Below are 17,515 nucleotides of genomic sequence, written 5' to 3'. Positions count from 1 at the left end.
ACATTTTTCCAGTGTAATGCACCCCTTGATTTACCACTGGATGCAATAACATTTGCTCAGCAGTGAGTGGCAAGGCATCATAGAGCTGCCAGTGTAGTCTGAAAATTTATGCAGCACAAATGAGCTGGCTTCTGCAACAGTAATGACAATACAAAGGCAAGCCAGGCCCCCCAGCCCAGAGCGAGTCACAGCATTCTCCCCCTGTGTCTGGTAACAAGAGGGCAGATCCTGCTTGTAGCAGAGGTCAACTTGTTTAGCGGGGACTGTTTAAAACAGGAGTTTAAGGCTGAGCCTGGGCCAGGAGAACTTGAGGTCCCCAGAGCCATCATTGTTCCCTGGCCTTGTCCATGGCACTGGCCAAACTCTTGCCTTGCACCATAAGGCCCAGGGCCCAAGTTGTATTGAGCACAGTACACTGGCCTCCGGAGTGTCAGGAGGGAAAAGATCATGGGTTAAGCTCAGATGGACAGAGTTCTTTTATTCTTATGCTTGTTTAGATTACAGCTCGGGTTTCACAGCATCAAAACCCTTTCCTCATTCTTGAATGAAAACGGAGCAGGCAGAAATCTGACTTGGACCATTAAGTCTTGAAATTTCAATGTTATTAAAGCGTAGAGAAGAAAATAAGTACAACCCAGATGAAAAACCTCTGGCCATAACTGAAACCAAGAATTCAAACATGCCACTGCTCTGCCAGCTGAGTGACCAGAGCTGAGCCACCGTGACTCCCGAGGCAGCAGTGACGCTCTGCACTTGCGCTTGTGTTGGAGGCACTGTAAATCTCGTCTGCCTGGGGGAATGTTGTATGGGGCTGGATAAATCAGATTAGCCCTTACTTTCTACAGAGAAGATTTACTAGGGAACTAATGGGTTTTTAGCCCTTCCATCTCACTCAGTGACACTTCCCCATGCAGTGTATATGGGATTTCTGGATGAATGACATACCAGTCAGAGCTAACCGTTGTGCAGCAGATGTGGACTCCTACAAAAAGCTTGATTTTCCTATGTCTCTGCAGGTGTACTAGAGAGCAAGCAATAGCATAAGTAAAAGGTGTCCTTACATTACTGGTTGCTGCTCATGAATCCAGATTTCAGTCCTGTTGGGAGCTGGGCAGCACCTCTCCTGAGACAGACATATCCTCTAATTTTCCCATTTGGTACAGAGGGAAATAAAATGCAAAATAGGCATGGATTTCTATCTAAGCAGGTTTGCAGCCTCAGGTCTGTGGTGACAGAATTTTCTACAGCTCACACTAAGAAAGACACGGATACATATGCTAGAGAGTCAAAGCACCGCTAGCTCTAAAGTAAGATCTGTTCTGGCAGGGGACAAACACAGTAAGAAGAATTTTGCAGGCCACCTGCCCTAAAACAGAGAGCCAGTGTTTCCCTGCTCTCAGCTCTACTACACGATCATACTGGCAACACCAGCACTTTAGAGAGATGCACTAAAATTGCTTAAAAGAATGGATTTCTTTCAGTGTTTAGGTAGTTTAGAATCTTAACTACAAATTCATTACCACTCCAAAAGCTGAGAAGAAAGGTCCAAAAAGCTTCAATCCATGTATAAAGGTCCCCAAGGAAATTTCTCCATTTGTTAGCGGCCAAGTACTTGGTGGACTCAGTGGTTCCCAGGTGCTGCGTGCTGCAGCTCCCATGGCACTGGCAGGGGAGGCAGCTGTGCCGAGCTGCCTGCGCAGGGTTGCACTGGCAGCCTTGTGCCGCTGCTGTTCCCAGTGGCTCTGAAGCCTTGTGGGCCAGCTGGGCAGTTTGAAGGTTGCCACTCTTCTTTCCATGCTCCTTGATTTTTTGAAGAAATTCAGTGGTGCTGCACCTCATCCCTGCTTTCTAAGCTACACTGTGGAGCAATGCTGATCCAGTGATGTTGTCTTGTTTTCCAAAGGGGTAACCTTTGGGAGCATTTCTGGGTCTTAAATAATCTTTACCACTACCAGAACAACATAAAAGAGGCTTTATGGTACAGGATGCTGACCCAGTTTTTATATTTATTTTGATGGAATGACATTTTCTTTTGCTTGAAGTTTTACACCGCTTATTCAAACTATTCTCCAAGTACTGTGCTAGAGCTGGAAACAAAAATGGAAGGTGATAATATAAATGCAGATCTGGCATTCCTAACTTTAACAAGGCAAAAAAGAGCTAATTTTTTCATCCTCTTTCTTCCAAAAGAAGAACCTTATTCCTCTTTTTTTCCAAATCTGATTGCTTTAAAAGACAGGTCAGAAGGAAGACAGCTGGCAATGGATACAGCTATCCACCTACTCTCTTCAGTTTACAGCTGTGGACATTCATAGAAATCTCAGGCTTGGTCCTGTCTCTGCAACAGATACAAAATCTCTTTTGTTGAATTTAACAGTAGATCTCACACGGTCTATTAATGAACATGTTTTTTTCATATCCGCTATTTAAGGAAACAGTAGAACTCTCCAAATGCGTATGCTCAGTTTTTTAAAGCTAAAAATATCATATCTCTTCATTAATAGTTTCACCTGACTGTATTTGAGGTCAGTCCAGTCCTCTTCTTTATAACTCTAATGTATTCTTGTAAAGCTTATAGGAACTCCAACTCTTTTACATTTTCCCTTGTGATTTAATTTTCATATACCCTGTTATTTTCCTGGATTTGGTTTTTTATTTGCAGAAAGCATTCAGAAATAAATTCTTGTCCAAAGCCCCTGTATGAAAATTATTGAAAAGGCACCAAAGTTGACCCCAATTACATTTACTTCTGTGGTTTGTATGGTACAAAGATGTCATACTTGGGCATTGATTTTTCTCTGTTTAATAGGAATTGCAACACATCCAGAGATTACATTTATCTAATAGCCTAACCTGGAAAAATAGTGATTAAGCATCAAAATAATTACCAAAACAATGTAATTAAGCAACTTCTCCATTGTCTACTGAACAACATGAGAGAAGTGATAAAATAATTCATTGCTGTCTTATCTCTGTTTCATTAAACTTTTCTTGAGGTGTATCTATGCCCTGTATTATAAAGTGTGTATTTCACATAAGCCCTTAAAATTGGAAGCTAGTTATGAGCAGGAATTTTGGTGATGAATGCTAATGCCAATCAGGGCTTTCAGCATCAGTCCCTTTGCAGCAAATGATTACCCAGCGAGCAGCTTTCTGTATTGCAGCACTTACTGTCTCTCCTGCAGCGACAGTGGCTCAAAATGGCTCCAGTGATTCAGATATTTCTTTTGAGAGAGTCTCTCCAGGTCTGATTGCAGCACGGGGACATAAAGCTACAAAATAATTCCTGTACTTAATTTAAGCTGCCAACACTGACTCAAGTCAAAGGGGAGGTTGTCTTAGAAAGTTATATGTGCACTGGGTGCCTATGAACTATGGTTACATTACTCTGTCTTTCCTGTTCAATTCAACGGTACTAGTCTGATGTAAAGCAGGGCAGAAGGAGGCAATGATGCATGAGCATTTAAGCACTTCTTCAGTTTGCCGTCCTTGCACTGTTTCATTTGAGTTAACGTTACTCTTCTCCATATTTGGACTTTCAGGTATGCAGTTTGTCAGTTTGTTTTTATCTTAGATTGAAAGTTTTGACATCTTCTTCAATGTTCGTGTAAATTGACAGAGAATTTTAACATACAGTCAAAAAATCCAGCCTGTTCATGACCGTATTTCTAAATATAAAGATAAAGCAAAGAATATACAGGGATCTTGATTTGGACAGAATGGCTACATCCTCTCTTAAGGGCATATGTGAGATCAGTCTCTGACATTTTTTCTCCTCCCAGTATCCATTCTAACTAAATTTTACATTGCTTTTGTTTTGCAGTCTAATAAATCACAGCTATGTAGGCTGATGTAACATCGCTGTAATGCTCTGAGACAAATGCTGGTGTGTTAGTTACAAAGATGAGAGTGTGTAGGCAAGCATTCATTAGCCGTTAACTAATGAATCCTCGAACAAAGTCAAACACAATTGATAGGAGCATAAGTTACTGAAACCTTGAGGCTTATTGTGCCGATATGGTGGGCTTTCAGGGAAGGGATTTTTTCTTTGTTTGTTTTTGTTTTGATTGAGTGAAACCATTCACTGCCTGCCTTGCTTTGTGAGAGGCAACAGTCCCTGAGTGCATTTCTAAACTGAGCTACGGTTTATGAGAGACCTTACCTTTATGTGGAACAAAAGCCAGATTTGCCTGGGAGTGATCTGAAATGCAGTCTCACTGTGCTGTAGCAGTAATAAAACAACATGATCCTGCAGAGATACACAGGTGTACTTTTCTGAATATATGAGTGACTTCATAGCACCTTTGAAAGCTCCTAAAAGCTAAATGAAATAGGTCTTTGTACTTCAAAAAACAATCAGTCCTTTGAAGACCTCAGGGAAAGCATAGATGAACTTTGGTTTCTACGGAGGCTGGGAAACACAATAGGTTACAAGGAGTGAAAGTACCATGGAAAGCTGGTGTGAGCCACTCTTGTCTTGTGAAGGCTGTTTCCTCTTCATTTCATACTTCCCCTATAGCTATAGAGAGCTCTTCTCATTGTTCAGGAAGCATTCCTTTCTTTAGATACAGTGATCCTCTTTTCCTTCCCACTTGAGAAATGTCCCCTAACGAGGGGATGACAGGGGCTATTTAATTTTTGCATTCTTCATTACGTGCTGTATTCCTTTCAGAAATCAGTGGGTCAGGGAAGAGAGGAGGCTGCATCTTTTCTCAAAAGCTGCTGAGCAAACTCAGAGTACGAAGCTTCAAGAGACTTCAGGGACAGGGGAGGCAAAGCTAGAAGCTGGAATCTGCACACTTTCTTGCACCTTAGAAAGTTGTGAAGAGTCAAAAACTAATCCTAGAAGCAACAGGCAGCTTGCAAAAACTGTCATAGCCATATGCCACTAGTTTACAAGCCCATTTTACTTCCATTTCCTCTTACTTTGTTGTTTTGAGTTTCCCTTATTAAAAGAGATTGAGATTTTAGTCTAAGCAGAGTTTCTTCAAAGCTCTGCTTGAATCTGTCTCCCAGGGCTATAAAGACCTGACCAAGCATGCAAGGTTACAAAGCATTTCCAGAGAACACTGTCCTGGCAATGAAAGAAGAGGAAAGCTGAGGGTGACTCATAATTCCAATAATTTCAAAAAGACCAAAAGCAAGAGGCCCCATGGAGCAGGGTTTGGGGGCAAGAGAGCTGGATACAATTTCCAACTTCATCACGTGGCAATTCACTTAATCCATCTCAGTCTATGCCTCTACCTATATACCAGCAAGGTACGCTCTGCTTCCTTGGACTTTTTTGTTACTAACATGAATAATGTTGTTAATTTACTTGTTGATATTCCTCAGAAGCACTGAGAAAAGGGAGTTTACTGTTTGAAACCTTTTCAGAAATCCAGTCTCCCTTCCCCTCAAGCTTCAGTTTGAAGCCATGGAGTTAGCAGAAATCATCTCCAGGGTGTGGTGAGTTCTCCCTGCTTAACTCACCCTCAACACAACTGGAGGAAAGAGAAAGTTCACTGCCAAGTGGACAAGGAAGTGTAAGGACAGGATGCACCTTCCTCTTTCTGTCTTATTAAGTCATAGCCACACATGTAAAATAACACATTTTTCCTGCCAAAATAGTCTTGCTCTTCTCTCAAGAACAGGATAGCAATACCCATTTTGACAATGGGGGAATAAGAACACTGATGAACTCTGAGGGAACAAACAAGCATTACAGAGTGCACCTTATGCACAAAAAGAGGTACCTTTGGAAAGCTGGCAGGTTTAGCATTAGCCAATGTATATATACAATAATTGGGATAAAACATTGCCAGTATACATGCATAATATACCGAGTAAACCACATACCATAATAAATAAATGAGACTCCAACGTTATGGAGTACATAAAGAAGCATACCTCTAGCATCAGCAAACAAATGCTATGTTCAATCTGGATTTCATTGAGCATTCATTTAAGAATTTAAGTTATAAAACTAATCCTGACATCTTATCTTGATTAAATATAATTTTCTCTGTGCTTCTTTTTATGTGACCGGGAAGTTATATATTTTCATTAAAAGTCCTTCCTAACCCAGACAGCTTGAAGTAGAAAAGAAGGAGAATTTAAAATAAAGTTGATTCTTGGAAGAACAGTTCTCATGAAAGCAGATCCTTCACTATCCTGCACTTTAAACCATTTCTAAAACCATAAAGTAGACAGAGCATGGTACACAGGGGTTGACATTCTGTTCTGAGGAACTATTACTATAAAGGTTCATCAGTGGGCAATGAGCCCCTCGTATGAAAAGTCTAGGAAGACCGTCCCCTCTGCCCCCCCATATCCCTGGTATGGCAAACTTAACCATTTTTACTAAAAATAACAGGATATATTTCTTACAAAAAGCATAAAATAAAAATAAAATTTTATAATCTCCCCTTTCTTTCAAGGGGCAAAGGGAATTGAATACAACAGCTGGCTGTCAAAGAGGAAAGCAATAAAATCTCCGTGGAAATAAAATAATTTATAGTTTTCTTGATTTCAACCATCATCCTCTTGTTGTATAAACCAACAGAACTGAAGCATAATGTGGAAGTTGCAAAAGTGCCAAAGGTAAACTGAATACCAACTCTCCAGTAGTTGCAATTTGGGAAAAAACAACCAGACTCGTGGTGAGGACACACCTCCCTAGGCAAGCAAAGAGCACCACTTACTGGCTGATGTAGCCCCTGAGTTACTGCTGCCCACTTCATTACTGAGCCAAAAGTAAGCAGTGATAAATCAATTACCCAGTCCATCAACCCAGGATAAAAGAGTTACATTGCTTCAAAGTAGCCGGTGACAGCTCACATCCTTTCAAATACACTTCCTGGTTTGGAATGAATCTTCCACCATGAACAAGTAGATGGACAAAATGTGAAGTGGCACTTAGGCAAAGTGGGGAAGCAGAGCGAAGAATGATACAAAGCCCACTGGAGTCTTTTCCCTGCCATCAGTAGTTCCTGGCTCAGCTCCAGGACAAAAGTAAGGGTGAGATTTTGACACTACCAATTTCTGTAAACCCCAGATTATTATATGTCTGCTATATTGACATTTTATGTTCAGAAAATTAATCCGGATTATGCATAATCTGCCTATGTTTTGACGTATTGTAACGTACAATATATATGTCACAGATTTTTTTCCAAGGCAGCATCATGCTGCACAAAAAGATACTGCTCTTTGTAAATTGTTTCGTAAATTGCCTTTATGAGTATTCTCCCACTCTTTATCTTTCATTACAACATTATTCTTTTCACCTTTACAGCAAAGTTGAATAGGGCCAGTAATTTTACCCTACACTTCTACCTCATCAGTGTTCACTCATGTGGATGAAATTATATTTCATGGTGTACAACAGGATATTTTGCGTGTAATGAATGATCAAAAACTGTTTTGCCCTATGCCAAAAATAAGTATAAAAGTATACCACTCTTCACATTCATTCCATTCAAAAAACAGAATCGCTAGGAAGGAGATAAGAGTGATAAATTATCAGGAGAAACAGAACAAGGACCAGAGATGAACCAAGCATATTTTAAAGTACATAAATCATAAACTATTTACATACCATTAACTCAAATTCCACAAAATGCATACATAACTGACAGCAAAGTTAATTCAATGAATTTTACCAAGATCATAATGAAAACATTCTGATTTTTTCAATTAGCTGTCTAAATTGATTTGGCTGTATTTTTGTTAAAGTTTGTCAACCAGTCAGTGAAGGACAGGTTGTGTCACATTGCTAGTACTTCATATTCACAGTCTGCTGTGTCACAGGGACTGCCGATAACCAGGTGTTATCTTATCCTTTACATCAATGCATACACCCCAATAAGCAGATTGTCCTGAACAAACCACTGGGATAGCAGTGCTCTTAGGCCCAGGAAGCATTTAATGTAGAAAATTTATCATAGACAGGCATGAACTTAACCATAATTTAGGTGCCCTCTTAGTTTTGGGTTTTGATTGTTTTTATCTCGGAAGCAATGCGAAGAGTTTAGAAAACTCTATTGTTCCCTTGCTGTGTTAAGCACTATTCCTTTCCAATCCAACTGTTCACACTTTGCCTAATTATGTGCAGTTTTCCACCATCATGATGGCCTGTCTTGCCTTTTACAGGTATTTAAGTTTTGACTTTTCATACATGCTTAGGAGTATTGTCACTATACTTGAGATCATAATTAGGCCCACACAGACATTTGCTTAAAAATGCACAGAGATGGGAAAGTAATAGTATCTCTTTTGTTTGGCCATTTTAATTAGATCCTTGGCAACACTACTACAAATGGAAGCCTATCTTTTGTGTGCCGTGATTAGCATCTGACATAAACCACACACTTTCTAAAAACAATCTTCAAGGAAACATGCATGTAGGAATTGATTTAAGACTGAATTAATGCGTACAGAAACTCCTGCTGCATTACTCAGCTCTAAGCATGAACTGGTTCAAGGGAGAGAAACTACAACAATTATGCAGCTTTCACCACCCAACAGAAGCATGCTTGCAAGATAATAAGCAACAACATGAGATAGATAAGCTTCCTTTATTTGTAGACAGGGAATTGGAAGGCAAGTTAAATTCTTTTTCCCTATCAAATATTACACGAATGGCCTCTAGAGGGATCCAGGTTATTGCTTTTCTTCTGAAATCTCTTAAACTTTTTTTTCCCTGCTATTACTTTTTAACAAGAGAATCATTCATCTAGAAATAATGATGCAAACATTTTACATTAATGGGTGGTAGAACTACAGAGTTCATGACCAGTAGAAAGCTTTTTGAAAATCCCGGAATTACAAAATCTGGAGGGCAAGGTTCACATTCAGTAGAAGTCCAATCTCAAACAAGTCAGCTCTCAGCTCATATCAGACTGAATAAAACAAGACAAACCCGTGCCTACACATTTAGCTGCGTGTCTGAAACAGCTGAACTGGTGAGTCTGCACAATTACGTTAGGAATGTGGTAAGAATTAGGCTCATGTTTCTGGGGAATGAGTCAGTATTTTCCATTTCAGCTCCTAGAATACTCATGAAAAAGTATATTGCTTCTAAATTATTGTCTCTGGCTTGGGTTTTGTTTGCCTGAATTATTTCACCTAGCTTGAATTTTTACAGCTATGTTTTTAATACAGCAGGCATACACTTAGGAGTTCCAAGTTAAACAAAGAGCAAGAATTTCATTCTACACTGTCTATATTCTATACATTCTATATTCTAGTTTGACCAAACAATGGACGTGACATGATTCAAAATACAATCTAGTAAGCTTTTTACTGAACGCACACTTCACATGCAATCAAACATAAATGAAGCAGATGTAATGACTCTAGGCATGCAGAAATGCCTGTGTGTGCATGTGCGATGGGAAATCCTAGACATGCTCCTACTCTGCTTGCAGCTACATTTTCAAGTTCATATTCTGAAAAAAGGGAATTTCAGGGGCCCTTGGGTGCCCATTAAAATATCATATGAAGATACTCAGCTAATGTCCTATTCTTGTATTTGGTAGAAGTGTGGTTTGGCTTGTGCGAACCAAGGTAGAGAGAGAAAGGGACAACTAAAAGGCCTCCTTGGTCCACACCCTGTGATAGGAGAAGCAGTTCACAATCCTGCCATTGGAGATGGCTTGCTGAAACTGGGCCCTATAAGCAGACTGCATTACAGTCTGCAAAATACAACACAATACAAAGCCAGTCCAAACCCAGTTTGGTCCACTGAATTTAAACTTTCATCGAGTTGTATTCCTTCTGTTAGTGTACTGATAGATGACCTGGTAGCATATCAAGACAGAACAACAGATCTGTGGCACAGGCATTTGGCTAGGGTATAGGAAGTGTCATTCATACAACACTGAAGACAGCACCAGATACACAAAGTTACTTACTGTTTCTGATGTGCCTTGTTCCAGCCAAATCATCTTCTCACTGACAATGTTGTGAAGATGATTAATTAGTATCTGCAAGGGCTTAGCTAAGCAACTAGATCACAAACTTAGGTAGAAAACCTCAACAAATTAAAACACACTTTAGATAAAAAGACAGACGTGATCCTCCTCCAGTGAAACCAATAGGAACTTTTGACTCAAACTCAAAAGAATGTTGTGCAGTTAAAATCTCCTGCTGATGACTTTTTGGGGGTTTAAATTTCAGTTTGCAAAGAAAAGAAAAAAAAAAGCATTTAATTAAAAATGCTAGCATAAACCAGGCAAAGTTGCCTTATGCTTTAATGTGTGCGTTGTATAATATCAGAAAAGCTGCAGAATTAAACATTTAAGCTCCTTCCTGAGGGCAAAATAATAAAACAAACAACCATAAATCGGAGTCTGAACAAACATTTCTCATTCTATCAAGCATGCTGCTAGCTAAATTTCTTGGTTACACCTTCTATCATTTAATAATCTATGACATGAAATACCTCCTGAACCAACTAGTTTCAAAATTATTATTATAATGTTCCAATGAAAAAATAATATAAAGTGTTTTTCCATTCAAGGATTAAGTAAAAGGACACCTTCCTAAAACAAGAATGTTTTCTTTGTTGTCTATCTTTATTACCACATGAAATTTTCTCTCCATGTAGTTTTTTGATATTATCTATAAAAGCAAACATAATTTGTTTTCCTCTAGTTGGAATTCACAGAAACAGTTAAAAGGTTAGTTATTTGTTGTGTATTTGGGTGGGTTTTTTACCCTCTGGAACTTGAATCCACATTTGTACTATGGAGCTATTGCTATATTTACAATTATATGGTGTTCTCCAATGATTCTGATACGCAAGTCCTACCTAGTCCCATTCCACTGGAGTTTCTCTCATGACCTCGGTAGGAAAAGAATCACTCAAGCCAGTTACATTTTAATAGCTTCAGTGGGCTATATCTCAGACCCTACATATGGTCAAAGATGCTGGATTTCTGTCATTACGGACTATCACAAATCAACCTGGCTGTAGGAAAGAGACAGTATCAGGTTACTCTTGTTTAGGAAAAAAACCAAACACAAGCCTTAAAGGTAGAGACCATTGCTATGTATTCTTCAACCTGCAAAACATAAAAAAACCCAGAAAATTAATGTGCTGTTATTGAAACAAAATTCAAATAAGCATGACATTAAACAGTGAATAGAAAAAACAGATCAAGGAGTTTGTGGTGAAACAGGTAAACCATTCCTCTCCAACTTCATAGCAGACCTAAGACAATTTTTAGTAACACATCTACTAATAACCATGTATTTTTACTAATGAAACTGTAACCACTTTGAAGGGCAAAAGCTGTTGATAGTATTTGCCTTAAATTTTTGAAATGAACTATTGGCTCATTCATTTTGGGTTCACTATTTGATATGCACTGTTACACAGGTTAAAAAAACAAAATCCAACTCCACAGTATTACATGAGAAGAGAAAAATATTTTTTACAGTGTTCCCTCACTTAGCAGTAGTACTTTGAGTAACTAAAGAGTGTATGCTCTTAAAGACATGAGAAGATATTTCTACATTCTCTTTACACATTAATAATGTTAGTAGCTCTGGATGCTGGATAAAGTGTCTAGGAAGTAGGTGCTCATTTTCTGCAATATTTCAGCCTATCTACTTTGTCTATACTCTCCTACCTTTTCACCATCCATTTTGTCTCCTTACCTGCTCTTTGTCACAGACTTTGCATCTTCAGATGAACCATAAGTAAAGAAGAAGGGAGTAAAATAGCTTCAGTTTTAAAAGGCAATCAAGCCTGAACATAGAGCCCTTCAGCAGAAGCCTAAGTTGGTTCATGATGGATGTAAATAAAATGCACAGAAGATGACCTTTCCCATTTCCAGGAACCCTTTTCCTCAGACCTTTAACATGGTTCTGTCAAGGAGTATAAAAATACCCAGCAGAGAACAAATTACCTTTCTATTTTTAAAAAATTGGGGTTTTTTTTCCATTATTTTGGGCTCACGTGACATTGTGACTAATGGATTTCCTTTGTCACTTCTTACCCTCAGAATGGATGAAGTCAGAATGTGTCAGGTGGTGTAGATGAGCAAATTGCTTCTTTTAATTTGGTGTCAAGCCTTAACAGATCTATAGTACTTCTTTCCATATCTACACATATTTCAAGGAATTGGGTTAAAGTTTGAGAAGTAGGGATCAGCTTCTGACATTTAGTTTGAGCACAGCAGAAATACAAAAAAAATTTCATTAAGAAGTTGGAACATGAAAAAATGCTTAGAGAAAGCTTCAGGTGGAGGTTGCCAGTGCTCAACTTTTTACAACCAGTACCTAACATTTCATTAATCAGCTGCATAGCTGACCATGAGGATAACTATTTTCTGCACAATGGGAACTAGCACACACAACCAACAATGTTTATGGTCAACTTTAAGTTTGTTGTCAACCAGCTCAGCCCAAATAAATCTGTATTACATGTTGCAGTCCACATCAGAATGCTCTGTAGTCTTCTTATTTCAGCTTTAATTGATTGGAAAGCTTTATATCATATGGTTAGTGCCTAGCACTAACAAGGAAGTTTCTTGGTATCTTAATAACCCAGGCAGGGGCACAGCAACTGTGATAACGTTGGGAAAAACCTGGTGTCTCATCTCATATGTAAGCTCTGTCACCACGCTCTGACTCACAACTACCAGTCCCATGACTACCTCTGCTCCATAGCAAGACTCAGTAAGAATGGTTCGTTTTCTCCAAGTTCACTCACTTTCTTTGTAGCTCTCTCACAAACACCTACAGTTTCAGGAAATTCAGCTGAAGCCTTGATTCTTGAGGTCTCCAGGTTGCTAGCTCACTGGATATAGCATGGAATCACTTTTTCTTTATTGGGAAAAAAAATAGAACGTTTATATATTTATCTTTATTTTAAATGTTGAATTTTATTTTTTCTTTTCAGTGAAACAAGAAATTCAGATTCTGACTCCTCCCTGCTCAGCTGGATATTCTCTTCTCATAGTCACCTTTGGTTTACCTCAACCCTTTCCCAAGAAATATACAAAAGCCTGAAAAAAAAACAACCCAAAGTTTTGTTGTACTCGGGTATCGGGGTTAGACAAGTACAACTAAAATAATATGAATTACTCTCTCTCAATTGCACTAAATTTTAAGTAGGCTGCCCTATGCGGGAATCTGTTCTGATCTGACTTTTTCTAGTTAAGTCACTTCAGTTTTATGTTGTCGGACGTATAAAAATATTTAGGTCCCCAGCCTTCTGCTAAGGCTTATGTGCCATCTTGACAACAAAATTCCTACTCAGTGCAACTGTTGAACTAAGCGAAGAGGAAACATGTGCAACATGAAGTGATGTAAAACCTCCTTCACTGTGCAATAAGTTGTTTTGCTCAAGGAGAGACTAGCATTTCTCAGGTTGAAATAGTACCTCTCTTATATGTATGTGATTTACCACCATACTGTTCTTTTCTTTTTTCATGATCCTGGATGATTTCTTGCACAAGTCCTTGGCTATTAATGTATTGAAAACTTGACTGCACTACAACTTCCATTTCATCTCTTGACATTTTGTTTTATTAGGCTTGTGAATCACAGGAAAACAAGGGATAGTACCTAGCAGACAAAATTCCCATTTTTACTAAGCACAAGTAGTAAGCTTTTTCTCCTAAGGAGTGTTCGTGGAATTTTGCTGGAAGCCAAGGAAGCCCCAGGAAAATGTCCTTATTAAATAAGAGTTGCAATCAGAATAGCAGCCTTGACACTTTACAGTGAATTTCATCCAAGGCCAGCTGTGATTCTGGAAGAACTGCATGGGAAGAGAATTTGTAGAATTTACCTGACTCTGTCATTCATATCTGATCCAAATAACAATGTGACTGGTTGTTTTTCCATTGAATAGAGGTAAAAGTGCCTTTGCCTCCCCTAAAACACAGCGTACCTTTGAGTGAGTACACTAAATTTCCCTCTTCCACCTGGCTGTTTTCATGAAATTTGTAGTAATGACTTCCACAAATATCTGTGAGACTTCAGTTTAAACTAGTCAATCAGTTCAAAAGCAGGGGGAAATACACCAACACTCACACGCTGAGGGACAGACGGAGGGACAAGGAGCAAGACAGAAATCTCATTAGCATCCACACTGCTCAACAGCAGCTTGTCTCAGAACAAAAACCAGCCAAATTTCTTTGCTTAACTTTCAAGATCCTGATTCAGATAAGCTATTTTCTACAGCTACTAAATGACTGCAAAAGTATTTTTACTGTCTTGCCAGCAAGACATTTCTATTTCCTGTAATCAAGATGGACTGTAAAAAAAATAGACTTACATCAAGTAACAGAGATCACGAAGCAGTTTATTTCTAATTAAGTTATAAAAAGTACATAAAAAAACCTTCAAGCCAGTCAAAATGCTTTCTTTCCCAATAGAAAAAAAAATGCTTAGAAATACCATGAGCAAAGTAGAATTGTGGATATTGAATTCAAAATAATGAAACTTCATCCTTTTCTCCACTAGGAAAACTGGCTAATTTCAAATGATGTTTTCTAAAGGGTCACTCCATGCCTGACTGCCATGCCTTTGGATAATAACACGAGAATGAGTAAATTAATGTTGTTATATTAAGCAAAAGTAAAGCAATGTATCTACTCATGGTATAACTTCCCACACAGGTTTTTGACACATTCCGTAGAGTGATCGAGTGCATTGATTTCTGTCTGTAATGCATGATATACATATAATACAATATACTCTGCCAATTCAGCTAGAGGTGTTTTCCCGATTAAAAAAGCTCACTTGATTCTTACCTCATTCATAGAAGGAGTAAGGAGGCATGTAGTGTGCACTGTTGCATTTGCCCTGCAACAATGGCAGTTTGACCCATAATATTACAATGAAAAAGGCTGCTGTAAAATTTTACATGCTTAAAGCTAGACCTGCAGCTATACTACTTTATCATTAATATTATTGCTCACAAGATAGAATTAAAAAAATATTATTCTCAGCAGAAACATTTGCATGGGTATATTTTCAGCTCCTGAACAGATGAATACATCAGCAGAGATTACTGCTGAGGTCATTTCACTGATACCAATCAAATCTTGTTAGATGGCAAAGCATCATCACAATATGAAGTACCAATGTACCCAAAGGGATTTGTTTTGATAGGTACATGGATATTTAATAACAAAAGACATGATGCTGCAGCAACTGTAAATGCACCAGAGAAAAAACACTCAAGATTTTGCTCCTGAATAGTGGACAAGAATCCTCTGAATACCGTGGTTTCTAAATCTTTCATTAAGCATTTAACTGACTCTGTTATAGTTTCTATTTTTTCTAACTCAGTGCTTTTAATTTGAAGAGGATATCTGAATTCCTTTTTTAGGTGATCTGACTTGCCCGCAGGAGTTGTTTGTGTTTTTATTATCTTCTAAAATTATACTGAATAAAATGTGTCCAAGCTGAGTTTGAACTACTGTTTTGAAATGAAACATAACTACTTGAACAAACTGCGAACAGGACTTAAAAATTATCCATTTGCTTCTGCCCTAATAGTACTGTTCACTTTGGCACACATGAAAATAGACAGAACATTCTTAATTAGCTCATCTGAAAGAAGTGCCTCCTAAGCGTATCTTCCCAAGCTCTGTTTATAATTATGAAGTTGTCATCCTAAGGGGAAAAAAGTAACTGTTTTCATGCTTCTGCCACGTAGTCTTAAGATAACGAGTTTGCACTTGGATTTATTAATTAATATGTTTTATATTCTTTGTATAAGAAGCTTGCCCAAGAGTCTGTTAGTCAGAATCCAATATGTGAAGATTTAATGCCATTAATTGCCTAAAAAAGACTGGTGATTATTTGGCTGAGTAACATATGTCCATATCTTGATGAATTTTGAATGCTGCTGCAATACTCACTGAAAATGGACCATTTAAAGCAAACATACTGATTACTTATATATTGAACACAAGAGTGAAGAAAATAATTCTAAATTCATTTTAGTATTAAGGTAAATCACTACCCAAGTTTTATTGCATGACTCTTGAGAACAGCTATTTCCAAATTAAAGACAGAATGAAAACTTTGCTTTTCAAGAAAAATAAGTTTTAAAATTAAGGTGTTGAAGATACAGAAAAAGAGATAGCATAGATAAGACATTCATACCTCTTCAATAAATAAAATACCTTTCAAAATGTGCCTGGTTGTAGAAACAAAACGTAAGTTAGAATAGTCAAAAGACCTAAAAATTTTCTAGATCTCAATACACCTTGGATCAATCTTATGGTCACAGCAGAAGCAATAGAATTACATATACAAGTTTATGTATCAGCTTATATAGTCACTGGATTGCTCAGCTGCAAATGGTATGTAGAGCTGGTAAGCCACAGAAAAGCTATGCTGCTACACTGGAAGCAGACACAGTTTCCAGCACTATAACATAGTGAATTACGAGAAGCCAGACTAACGTGTCTCCTTTATAAATAAGAATTTTGGCAGGGTCTAAACAATCTCTTCATTAAAATAAGTGAGAAAAGTCTTCATTGAATTGAGAACTTAGTGGATTTAAGAGATGGGTTGAAGTAGATAATCGAATTCAAAAGGAACAAGTTGGGTATTACCTCTTTTTGAGATGTCCGGTTTGAGTTGTTTACATTATTAATGCATTTAAGAGAATTGAAAAAGAAAAAACAATGTTCACAGAATGACTGAAATAATGATACATTTCTCAGCCATTTCAAATGTTAAAAATAAAGCTCAATACAAATACATCAGAAGGGAGAAAGAAAAACTAAACATGATAAATATGCTTTTGCCAGTCTGCTTTGTTTCTCTGTGATGTGATGATTTCTCATAGAAATAATATGCCTGAAAAACCATATCTGTGTAGCTTTACAACTAATAAGTTTGATTGTTGTAGCATTACAGCTGAAGGCTGATCAATATCAAATTACCTTGAACAAAGTCAAGTCTACAGCACAGTTGGACCATTGCACTGTGTTCAAGGTAAATACACAATTTGCAAATCAATTACCTTTTTCATTTGCTACCTCATCATCGAACTTGTACTTGATTCTGAGATGTGGCTTCAAATTCTGACCTGTTATTTTGGAAAAAGGAAATATAAATCACAGACTTTCTTCACCATTGTAACATGAATGTCACACATATGAAGTAGTGTTCCTTTCAATGAATAATATTGATCCTTGTCTGAGACATTTCTAAGAGTAGCTCACCAGGTCAGGTTCAGGCACTGAAGGCCTCTGGAGCCTGCAGTATTCCATGTGGCAATTGCATATTGGTCCAGCTGAAGGCAAATGCATGCACACCAAGTTTTTCTACTACTAATTCATCTTCTTGAGCACTGTTCCAGACTATCAAACAAAGGTAAGACCATGCAGCACCATTAAGTCCCTTCTGCTGGGATGAGGTGGAGCTCCCCCAGCCTAGGCTAACATGTGGTTTCTCTAGTAAGACTGGAGTTGACGTTGTGTATATTCCTAGGATAAGTTTAGCAATAAACACGGTTCTAAAAATATTTTCAAACCCATTTTAATGCAAACTCTCT

At 38.0% G+C, this 17,515-nt stretch overlaps 2 long non-coding RNA genes across 6 annotated transcripts in view; both read right to left on the bottom strand.

Annotated features, from left to right (window-relative positions):
• The window catches only part of LOC129785395 (uncharacterized), a 51,856-nt gene extending 41,918 nt beyond the window's left edge, over positions 1-9,938 (bottom strand). Inside the window, exon 1 of the long non-coding RNA XR_008749438.1 lies at positions 9,897-9,938. This is a non-coding gene — a long non-coding RNA (uncharacterized LOC129785395). The remainder of the gene's footprint in view (positions 1-9,896) is intronic.
• Positions 9,939-11,021: 1,083 nt separating this feature from the next.
• LOC129785396 (uncharacterized) overlaps positions 11,022-17,515 on the bottom strand; it is a 322,564-nt gene continuing 316,070 nt past the window's right edge. For all 5 annotated transcript variants that reach the window (XR_008749444.1, XR_008749442.1, XR_008749443.1 and 2 more), the window contains 2 exons: positions 16,982-17,047; positions 11,022-11,048 (listed from right to left, as the gene is read on the bottom strand). This is a non-coding gene — a long non-coding RNA (uncharacterized LOC129785396). The remainder of the gene's footprint in view (positions 11,049-16,981; positions 17,048-17,515) is intronic.

The sequence above is a fragment of the Falco peregrinus genome, chromosome 12 (assembly GCF_023634155.1).
Source record: "Falco peregrinus isolate bFalPer1 chromosome 12, bFalPer1.pri, whole genome shotgun sequence".
In the NCBI taxonomy this organism is placed as follows: domain Eukaryota; kingdom Metazoa; phylum Chordata; class Aves; order Falconiformes; family Falconidae; genus Falco; species Falco peregrinus.
Note: the sequence above shows the minus strand (reverse complement) of the source record. Positions and strands in the feature narration are given on the sequence as shown.